Raw genomic sequence first — 12,081 nt, 5'->3', positions numbered from 1 at the left:
GTTGGATAATATGTACCATCCCTCCTGTTGAGACATGAGTATTTCCATGGCTCACTAAGGCAGCTGTCTTGTATAAATTTTTTGGTAGGATGGGCTTGTCATGCATATAATAAGTTTTCCCTTGCTGTATTTCTCCTCTCTTAATCCAGCTCTGTATTTCTGTTTTAGGTGCATGAGTCTGTGTATCACATAGTACATCACTATCTATCAACAAGACATCTGTAACATTTAAGGCAGGTTGTTTTTGTGCAGCACTTTTTGCCGTCATGTCCGCAAAACTATTTCCTTTAGCTATTGTGGAAGCATCGGTTTGGTGTGCCTTACATTTGCATATTGCAAGCCAAGTTGGTAATTGCACAACATCTAACAACCTGAGTAATAAGTTCGTATGAGTTAAAGATGTTCCTTGCGATGTCTTGAATCCTCTATTTTTCCACACTCTTGCATGGTGATGAACAGCTCCAAACACATATTGACTATCAGTGTATATAGTAAATGGCTTGTTTTTGAAAAGCTCGCATGCCCTAATTACAGCATAGAGTTCAGCCGCTTGTGCTGAACAAGCAGGGGGGAGTGCATTGGCCTCTAACACTTCAGTAGATGTAACTACAGCATATCCGACCTTGTTCTTCCCCATGTCATTTTTTGATGCTGATCCATCTACAAAAACAACCGTTGAGTCTGGTATTGGGGTCTGTAAAATATCTGCTCTGGGTTTAGTTTGCTCTTCCACAACTGCTTTGCACGAATGTGGTTCTCCATCTTCCGTTGTCGGAAGAAGGGTGCTAAGGTTGAGAGGACCACATCGCTGTATAGTAATGTTTGACTGTGAAAGCAGGAGTGAGACTAAGGTCAGATGTCTAGCATGTGTGAGGAACGGAAGTGGCGTTTGCAAAAGAACCAATGAGACCGAATGTGGCACCTTCAGGGTGAGTGGATGGTACAACACTAGTTCTGCTGATAATTTTACTGCTTCTGCAGCAGCTGCACAAGCCTGTAAACACTGCGGAAAACCAGCTGCCACGGTATCTAATCGTTTAGAATAGAACGCTAATGGTCTCTCTTTTGCTCCGAATGGCTGTGTTAATACTGCCTTCATATACCCTTGATTTGCATCAACACATAGGGTAAATGGTTGTTGATAATCTGGCAGAGCAAGTGTCACATTAGTTTGTAACATCATTAGATTTGTAAATGCCAATTCTCCTTCTTTTGTCCACTGAATTTTATCTTTCAGTGCCATGTCCTTCCCATAAATCAGGGTTTGTAAAGGTTGAACGAGTGCAGCATAATCAGGTAGCCATTCTCTGCAATAATTACAAAGTCCTAAGAAGGACATCATTTGCTGTTTAGTCTTTGGTTTTGGTGCCTCTGGTATTGCTTGTTTTCTAGTTTCTAATAACGATCGACCTTGTTGGGAGAGTTTATGTCCAAGATATATAACTTCCTCTCTGCAATACTGTAATTTTTGCTTTGATGCTTTATGTCCTGTATCATACAAATGCTGTAACACTAACAGCGTGGCTTCTTTGCAATGTTGTTTTGTATCTGAGGCAATTAATATATCATCTACATACAATAGCACTTGACTATGGGGCGTTATTTTACAGGAACTCATTGAGTATCTAAGAGCCATTGTATACACATGTGGATTTTCTGAAAACCCTTGAGGGAGTCTAGTGTATGTGTATTTATGTCCTTTATAAGTGAAACCAAATAAGTGTTGTGAATCAGGATGTAGTGGTACTGAGAAAAAGGCATTACTCAGATCCATCCATCCATCCATCCATTTTCCAAACCGCTTATCCTACTGGGTCACGGGGGGTCCGGAGCCTATACCGGAATCAATGGGCACGAGGCAGGGAACAACCCAGGATGGGGGGCCAGCCCATCGCAGGGCACACTCACACACCATTCACTCACACATGCACACCTACGGGCAATTCAGCAACTCCAATTAGCCTCAGCATGTTTTTGGACTGTGGGGGGAAACCGGAGTACCCGGAGGAAACCCCACGACGACACGGGGAGAACATGCAAACTCCGCACACACGTGACCCAGGCGGAGACCCGAACCCGGGTCCCAGAGGTGCGAGGCAACAGTGCTAACCACTGCACCACCATGCCGCCCCTACTCAGATCCACTACTGAAAAATACTTCTTATCAGGGGACAAGGAATTGAGCAAAAGGTGTGGGTTTGGCACATCTGGTGCGGCATGTTGTACTATTTCATTTACTGGCCTTAAGTCCTGCACCATTCTCCATTTCCCAGTGTTTCCTTTCTGCACAGGAAAGATGGGGGCATTGCAAGTGGCCTCAGGTGCCTCTCGCAATATCCCTGATGCTAGCATGTCCTGCACGACTGGGGCTATGCCTCTTTCTGCTTCTGGTTTTAATGGGTATTGTCTCACCACTGGGCGATGTTCTGATTTCAGGACTACCTTGTAAGGTGGGAATCCCTTCACTAATCCTACGTCAGTTGGGGAGGTAGACCATAACCCTTCTGGGAGATCACGTAAATCTGGTTCATCTACCTCTTGTGTTACTAAGAGATCTTGTCATGTCTGATCCTCTAGGTGTGTGGTGGGAGTGACTTTAACTCTCCACCCTAGTGGGAATCTCCAAATCCTTGCTTCCTCATCATATTTCCACTCTGACCCTGGCACTGATTTATAATGGTTTACTCTAGACCTATGGGATGCATTTTCAATAAAGGTCCCCAAATCCCGCCATTTGCCTTGTGCAGGTTTTGAGAGTGACACATGGGGTGCTCTCTCTCGGAACAATTCCTTTTGCTTGGGACCTAGCAACACAGAAGTTGCTGAATAGCCTGTCTCAGGACTCACATATAAATGTTGCAGTGTTATGCAAGAGGGTCCTAACGCATGGAACTGTCGGTCATATTGGTAATCTGGGCCAGGGGTGGATTTATACCACATAGTGACATGGAGGGCTCCCTCTGGCATGTCATTAATTTTGTCTCTGCCTTGTTTTTCTCTAGTCTTCCGCAATAATTCACGTGTCTGTGCTGTCCCCCTCAGATCTAGGGACCAGTAATATTGCGGGGCTGACATGCCATTTATCACGAGAGTTTGTTTTTCTACTATGGCCTTCATGCCAGTGGGGGTTGCAATCACACTAATACCCATTTGTATCATAAGATCCCTTCCTAACAGATTGACTGGACATGAAGGGCTTATTAGCACCTGGGCATGACATTCTAACTCTGTTTCCTCATCTTTTATGCTAACTGGATTTGTCAATTGATGACTCTCAGCTTGGCCTCCTGCAGTTTGTATATTTATGGAGGACGAAGAAAAGGTGACCCTTGGAGGGCTAGTGGTTAACACTGTTCTACAGGCTCCGGTATCACATAGGCACTCATATATTTTTCCATTTATAATAAGCCTTCGTTTTGGCAATTCATCAGGTTGTTTTTGTGCTAGCAGCTGACAAACTGCTTGCAAATCTATTTCTTTTGTCTCATCTTGTTCTAACAGCTTATCTGACTCCTTTGATGATTCACAGGCTAATTGTCATTGATTTGGGTTGTTTATGGTCTTGGTTCTACATTGCCTAGCTAAGTGCCCAGGTCTTCCGCATGTCCAGCAAGTGTTATCTTGCTGTAATAAATTTCGCTGATTGTTTCTAAAAGCACCTCGCCCCCTTCCTCGGCCTCGTCCCCTTCCTCTGAACCCTCCCCTCCCCGGAGGATTCATGTGTACTATTGCAACAGTGTCAGTAGCAGCGAACACTGTGTCTGATTTCTGTTTTTGTGTTTTATGGGCGTGTTGGGCATATTCTAGGGCTTGCTGAACTGAACCAGTATTCTGATGTACCCAGTGTTTATCTATATATCTCTTCAGTTCAGGTTTTCGCCCTGTGATGAACGCACGTTTTAATTGTTGCTGATAAACTCCTCCATTTTCTTCGTTATGAGGAATTCCTGAATTCCCTCTAAACAGCACCCGCATCCTATCCATAAAATCCTCTGGCTCTTCTACATCTTTTTGCTTGCATTGTGCAATTCTGCCATAATCTGCTCGTTTCATAAACACTGTCTCTACCCTTCCATGTAATTGCTGCATACTCTGTTGTAGAGCTTGTGAGTTATGTGCAAGTGGTTGATTGTCTGGTCCATGACCAGTAAAGTCTCCTGCTACTCTTCCCCACTTATGGTTGAACAGCTGTTTTAAACATTGGAACATTTCTCTACCATTCAGGTGGAAACTGCTCTGTAGTTCCAATATTGCTGTCCAAAATTCTGGTACCCCCTCATCAACAGGAGGTATTCCCTTTAATGCTGCCGTTCTATCTTCAGCTGTCCATGGTCTATAGACTAACATTGTTTCAGGTTCTCCATCTGGCTCTCTATTAGGGTTAGCCACCTCCACTAGGGGGCATTGTAATTCTATTTCTTCCTCTTCGCTATCAATATCAATACCTTCATTTCGTGGATGCCATCGAACCTTAGCAGTAGCTAGATCGCGCACAGGGTATAACGTAGGATCTCTACTCCTAGTTATAATGGGGAAGAAGGAGGAGCTGATGGCTTCTTTGGTATTGTGCCCGTAGCTGATGGTTGTTTTATTTCCCTTCTATCTACGGGTTGCATGGGGGCAGGCAATAGTGGCGGTGCTGGTGGTCTATTTTCTCTATGTTTTATTTTGGCCACCGTCTCATCATCTAAAGTGACTAGAGCGGCTGCAGTTAATTTATCCTTTCTATCATCCTTTTTCTGCTTTCTACGTATATCTCTTAACTTACTTTGTTCCAACCAATTATCTGAATACTTATATTCATTCTTCCTTTTCTCCAATTTTCCTTTCTTCAAGGTTTGTAACATTTCTAGTTTTAAATTTCCTTGTAATTTTAAGATATCTGGAGTGTGGAGTTTCCCTTCAAATCCATGTTTTTTCCTCCACCTCCGATTACTTATTTGTCCTGAACCTGGTTTATATCCTTCCATAAACTTCTCATCTCCCTCTAATTCAATCTTCTTACTCTGATTCTTTCCCATTTTTTTTTCTTTCTCCGCACTACACAGATCCTGGGTGGAAATTCACTGGTACGAGATATGTGGGAGGACACCAATACGGCCTTCTACTGCACGCTGTTCATGCAGCGGTATCGGTTTTCAGGGATGAAACCCGTCCTTGGTCCCTCAATCACCAGTACTTCTTTCCCACCAGGCAAAATAAGAAATGGACTGACAGAAGCAACTCTAAGCTTCTATAATAGTCTTAATCCAGTCATTCAGACAGTACATGTACGTTCATACTTCGCTTAATTACGGCTAAGCCTAACCCGCTTAATTACGGCTAAGCCTAACCCGCTTAATTACGGCTAAGCCTAACCCGCTAAATTACGGCTAAGCCTAACCCGCTTAATTACGGCTAAGCCTAACCCGCTTAATTACGGCTAAGCCTAACTCACTTAATTACGGCTAAGCCTAACCCGCTTAATTACGGCTAAGCATAACCCGCTTAATTACGGCTAAGCCTAACCCACGTCAATTGACCCGGTTATTTCGCTGAATAACCTTGTTGTCTCACCTATCCCGTGTGCTTGTGTTCCGTCACCGAGGTCCGTCAGGCATCACCAGATGTCGAGCGAAGTTCTAACCACCGGCCTGATGACGAATTCACGTCTCAGGTCTTTCTTGCACCCGTCTCCGAGTGGCTGCCGGCAGGCTTCAGTGTCGCTCCTCTCGGCGCGCTGGCGATGTCGTCAGGTGTCCTCGGATCCGGCTTGAAGGACCAAATTATATGTTGGAGAAAGCGTCAGGCTTTCCACCCCAACTCTGCACACACTATGAATTACGAGACAACACACTTTAAAGTTTTACTTGCGCAAGGGTACCCACACTCTCAGCAGAATGTGCTACAAAGGGTGGTTCCCCTTGGCTCCTTTATGTATAGTCAGTGGGAGGCGCAGGGTTCTCGCCAAATAATGAGGTGAGAGCAAGAAGAGAAAGTTCTGGTTTTGCTAAGGTGGGAATGCTATTATTAATATAATCTAAAGTACGAGGCTAGAGGAAAACAAAATAATGTATATACATATTTACACTCATGCCTGATTATACAGAAATGATAACAAATGATTAATAACAGTTTCTTCAACCTAACATATCCTAATAATAATAGACTGTCATCTCTAAATTGCCCACAGTGTGTGAGTGAGTGCATTCCCTGCAATGGACTGGCATCCCATCCAAAAGTATACCATTGTGTCCTATGCTACCTGGGATGAGCTCCAGGCCCTCGTCTCCAGGATATGTGGTACGAGGATGGATGAATAATAATCATGTTTATTTCAATTTCAATTATTGGCAAATATAAACATGTATCAAGGATAATAGCAATAAATACAGTATACCAAAATAAATGCTAGAGGAGAATCCTGCAATTCCTGCCCCAGTCCTAGGTCTGGGGAGTTTATTCTCACTGAGATTGCATAGGATTCCTCTGGCTGCTGTTTTTCTCCCGTACACATGAAGTGCTACTTCTTCATTGCCCACATGTGAGCCAGTATGTGAGCCCTGATCCGGGCTACCATCCCGCCCAAGGCATTTCCTCTGTATGCTGCTTCCTGCAGCCCTGCAGTGGATAAAAGGAAAGGACAATGGTTTGTTGATTTATAGCACATATATTATTATATTTTATATTGTTCAAATATACATTACTCAGTAATAACTCAGTAACTACTCAAGTACAAATGATGAACAAATACAGTAACTGTTATGATTAAGAATGAACGAACGTGGGATCAGTATATAACTAATACTTTCTGGTTAATTAATGAATTAAGTAAGAGTGTACTACTTCAGGGGCGTGTGTGCCACGCCCCCTGATTACCCACGTGTGCTTCCCTGATCTTGCCCAGCTGTGTCCACTTATTTTCGCCCAGTCTCGTCTATTTCAGTCCATGACTTGCCTTAGTTTCTGGTCCGTCATTGATGTTAGTTAGTCTTAGTGCTGTCTGCTCCGTCCCGATCCCGAATAAATCCCCGTTTTCCCCGTACTCCGCCTGCTTGCCTGCTTCCTGTCCGTTTGTCAGCCTGTGCGCACTACCCGCTTTAACCAGCGAACTCTGACAGGTGCACTGGTTAGCACTGTTGCCTCACACCTCTGGGTCCCGGGTTCGAGTCTCCGCCTGGGTCACATGTGTGTGGAGTTTGCATGTTCTCCCCATGTCGTCGTGGGGTTTCCCCCCACAGTCCAAAAACATGCTGAGGCTAACTGGAGTTGCTAAATTGCCTGTAGGGGTGTGTGTGAGAGTGAATGGTGTGAGTGTGCCCTGCGACGGGCTGGCCCCTCATCCTGGGTTGTTCCCTGCCTTGTGCACATTGCTTCCGGGATAGGCTCCGGACCCCCTGCGACCCAGTAGGATAAGCGGTTTGGAAAATAGATGGATGGATGTACTACTACATTATTTGTGCCCCCTCAAGTAAAGTGTTGCTCCTAACTCATCTGGTCTTTTTATATGTTGTTAAAACATACTGAATTAATCCCTGCAAGAAATTCTTTGAGGGGGTTAGAGAGAAAATGCAGGAGACTGAATCCAGGACCTCAGCTATATCTTTTTTAAGTGTTTACGTGTAAACAGTCAAGACTTAACTATATGGGCTCATACTAAAATTAAAAATTCATGGCAAAGTGTTACTCCATTTTGAACAATATGAGCAGAGTATGCACAACCTTTTTATGTGAGACACAGCTATATGCACTATATATTTGTGCTTCCCCTAGACTTCCTGAGACCTTAAATAGTGTGACATTTGCAATAGCGAAAGCCTTCGTTTTAAAGATGACTTTTCATGTTTTCACTTGAAATCATGTGGAAAGATCACATCTCCACCCACAAAGCTCTTTCATATTTCTTGCGAGCCTGCTCCAGTGGGCTCTTGGGCAGGCAATATTGTATATAACAGACCAATAAAGGAGGATCACTGTTTGAGGGTACTATTATAGCACTTGATTTATATTACTTATTATCCTCAGTCTTGATAGAATGGTACACTTCATTGATAAGGACCTACAGTGGTCTGTCAGTAAACCTACAGCTTGGACCAATATTTTAATTTCAGATCAGGTCAGGTCAGGTTGGGGAGATTGCACTGGAATAGGGTATTAGGGACCCTGCGAGCTGGATCAACCTCAGGGAATCATGCCACATGGTCATAGTGCTGTACCTGACACTTACAATGCAGGTAACCTGACTCATGCGGGACTCCCTGAGCAACCACTCATTTGACATGAAGTCAAACCAGTGGTACCCAAGGATTCTCCGAAGAGACACAGTACCAAAGGAGTCCAGTCTTCATCTCTGGTCACTGGATAACGTCCATGTCTAGCAGCCACACAGCAAAATAAGGAGCACCAGGAGACCTTCACCGTCTTACAAAAATATCAGGAGTGCCACAGACCCCATTCCAGCGACTACATGACCCCCATGCTCTCCCAATCCATCTACTGACATGATAGGAAAAGGCACGAGAGACATGAATGTCACTGCTGAGGTAAGTGATCCTCTCAAGGTTGACATTCTCTCTTTTTCTGAACTACATTTCACTGTAAACAGTACATCTACTGTAGATTCCCATTCATATTCCATTACTGCTTCTCCAGTACAGGGAACTGCTGTGCTGGGAGCTTACAACAGGACCCAAGGTACCCAGAGTAGTATACACACAGTCACAGTTCACACAGTCTGTTGATGGAAACTAGTGAACACAGAAAACTTGCAACATTATACTGATTTTTTGTCAGGGTCAGAACTGAACTCACAGCTCCGTAATTGTGGGGCCATGGTGTTACTCACTTAGCAAAACAAGCTCATGTCTGGATGTCTGCAAAGACCCCTATGAAGAGAAACAGAGAGGACCCTGTAACTTTGCCTGGATTAGGGTTAACAGGGTCCTGCCCTGGGGTCAGGCCTCGTGGTCGGCCTCTACCCATAGGGCCCTGGCTGAGCACTAGAGTTACATGGGTCCGCCCTCCAGTGGGCAATTTACTCAGTTTCATTACAGCAGCCATAAATTCCCTCTGCAATGGACCTGTCAAAAACCGTTCAAGTTACCATCTTAATGGGATCAAGTGTAAAAGCTGCCCTCTTTTCTTACTATCACTGCTACTTCAATTTGCTGGCGAGCTGTTTCAAAATTTTATCAGTTCCATTCCAGCCCCCTATAATGCCTCTGCAAAGACTGAAAAAGATCCATCAAACGGTTATTGAATTATGGTCTTAGCAGGGTCAAGCATCAAAACTGCTGCTTTTTTCATTATCACTATGTGGCGCTGCTTCCATTTAGGGACTGTTTAAAAATTAAATCAGTTCTAGTTCCTCACCAACACCTGTACAAAGTCTGAAAAGGATTCGTCGAACGGTTTTTGAGTTATTGGCTTGCATGCCAAAGTATCTGCAGCGACAGGGGAACAGTGCTAAAACCAAAAGTATTCCCTGAAGGCCAGGGAATACCATCCATCCATTCATTTTCTTAACCGCTTATCCCACTGGGTCGCGGGGGGTCCGGGGCCTATCCTGGAAGCAATGGGCACGAGGCAGGGAACAACCCAGGATGGGGGGCCAGCCCATAGCAGGGCACACTCACACACCATTCACGCTCACACGCACACCTACGGGCAATTTAGCAAGTCCAATTAGGCTCAGCATGTATTTGGACTGTGGGAGGAAACCGGAGTACCTGGAGGAAACCCCACGACGACATGGGGAGAACATGCAAACTCCACACACACGTAACCCAGGTGGAGACTCGAACCCGGGTCCCAGAGGTGTGAGGCAACAGTGCTGACCACTGCACCACCATGCCACCCCCCTAGGTCAATCCATTCAACAGTTATTAGCCACAAGGCATGTTTACTTATTGCAACACCACCTAGTGGTGGAATGACACTATTTTTGTTCTTATTCCTCAGAATTGGGCCCCAAGCCCAGTCACCAAATCAATTTTATCCAATCAAAGTTTTGTTGAGATATGGCCACACATCCTGTTCAGTGGCTTTGTCATCAAATTCATTGGATGATAGTCGCCATAGCATCTGACTTTTAGTAACTTTTGGTCACAATCCCTTCTAGATGATGCACCCCAAATTTGATGATGATTTGATCAACAGCCTAGGTTTCCAAAAAACTTTTTTTTCAGAAAAATTCAAAATGACAATATGACAGACTTAATTAATGAGTGCAATCGAAGTTAGACAAGCCATGGCTTTAAACACACCAAAGATCATAATCCCAGGTTTAAGAATTCAGAATTTACATGCAGAAACATATCTTGAAATTTGACCTGATGGTGTTGCTACAGTAATACAGAAATTTGGTGAGCCAGTATTTTGGATGGGCCTCTGTCAGGGTGCCAAATTACAAAGTGGAAGACTGGACAAAATTTTTGGCCTGTGCAAAATAAGTAGGTTTTTTGAAAAATTCAGAATGACAGAAAATCCAATAAGGAAATTAACGGCAATGGATGAATTTGAATCGGGATGACCAAAGGATTCAGAGGAATGAAAGATCACAAATCTAGGCCAAGGGGTGTTAACATACTTCATATATCAAGTATAATACCCGTAAGAAATGAGTTTATTATAAGAATGTCCGCTAAAGTCAGCTAAAACTGCTTAATTGCATTCTTTTTAGCTTTGCTCTGACTTTGGCTGAGTATTTTGTTCACCCTGGTGCTTGTTGGTAATACCCCAGTGAGTACAGTGCACGCCCCCTCCCCCAAACGGATTCTTCCCACAAAAATGCGCCAATTTCCTTCACGAGGGAAAGATTTGGGATCCATTTAGCCTTTATTTATTTGTAATGGAGTATAAACGACTCACATATTTTAATTAATTACTTACATTCAGTGCTGTGTGTGGTTGTGCATTGACTTTAATAGGAAGGAGTGTCTGCAGGTTTTCTGCCACACACAGGTACCAGCCCGTGTCCTTCCTCTCCAGTCGCCTCATTGTGACGCTGAGCACTTTATTAACTCTTTCATCACTGAGCTCCACAGGCCTCCCATCCAAACTCCCAGAATTCTCTACACAGGAGCTCCTGCCCATCCTACACCACATCATGTCAATGTAAATGTCAGTATAGTGACACTGAATACTGACAGTGTCTCCTTTCATAGGCGTCACCTCCTGTTTGTCCACAAGCTGCCCTGGAGATCCTGAAGACACAAATCAGAAACAAAGGAAGCACTAACGTTTGCATAACAATAAGATATTCTCACTATGATTATGAACCAGTAACAAGATGTTTATATCGTCTTTCCGTACATTTTATGCATATCTATAGCTGAGCTATGACATTTGTCATATTACTTATCATACTTAACACGGGGGCAGCATGGTGGCGCAGTGGTTTGCCCTGCTGCCTTACAGCAAGAAGGTCCTGTGTTCAATCCCAAGTCCTTTCTGCGTGGAGTTTGCACGCTCTCCCTCTGTTTGTCTGAGTTTTCACCAGGCGCTGTAGTTTCCTCCCACGGTCCAAAAGCATTCAAGAGGGGTTGAATGGTGAGTCTAAATTGGTCCTGTAGTTGTGTGTGCACCCTGTGGTGTGTTGGTGATTCCCCAGGGTTGGTTCCCACTTGTGCCCAGTGTTCTTGGCATAGGTTCCAGTCCCCAGGCAACCCCAGTTGGAATTAAGTGGCTTCAGAAAATGGATGGATGGATACTTAACCCCCTGTAGAAGCCCATGTAAACTGATATGGTTACTTTTTCCACGCTACATTTATCATATTGGGAAAAATTTTAATGCATAGCAGCGGCCCTTCTACCTCCGACGAGCTAAAAGGTGTGGCACAAGTCCCCTTATCCTCAGGACACTTTATAACTGTGTCATCAAGAGCATCCTAACTGGATGCGTCGCCGGCTGGTATGATAGCCACACCACCTACCCCAGCAAAGCTCTGCAAGAAGTAGCACGGTGTGGGGAATATCATTATGAGATGAGCTTCCTGTCAGGGTCAGCTCCTGTTGTCCCAGTCTTGCATCCATAGCTTCTGGCTTTGACCTTGAATAGGATAAGTGCTACAGCCAATGGATGGATATTCCATACTTACATGC

The 12,081-nt window shown here is 44.3% G+C and overlaps 1 protein-coding gene across 1 annotated transcript in view; it reads right to left on the bottom strand.

Annotated features, from left to right (window-relative positions):
* LOC125722469 (NACHT, LRR and PYD domains-containing protein 12-like) overlaps nt 1-12,081 on the bottom strand; it is a 250,587-nt gene that overhangs the window by 150,590 nt on the left and 87,916 nt on the right. The window lies entirely within an intron of this gene.

This window comes from Brienomyrus brachyistius, unplaced genomic scaffold (genome assembly GCF_023856365.1).
Source record: "Brienomyrus brachyistius isolate T26 unplaced genomic scaffold, BBRACH_0.4 scaffold39, whole genome shotgun sequence".
Lineage (NCBI taxonomy): Eukaryota > Metazoa > Chordata > Actinopteri > Osteoglossiformes > Mormyridae > Brienomyrus > Brienomyrus brachyistius.
Note: the sequence above shows the minus strand (reverse complement) of the source record. Positions and strands in the feature narration are given on the sequence as shown.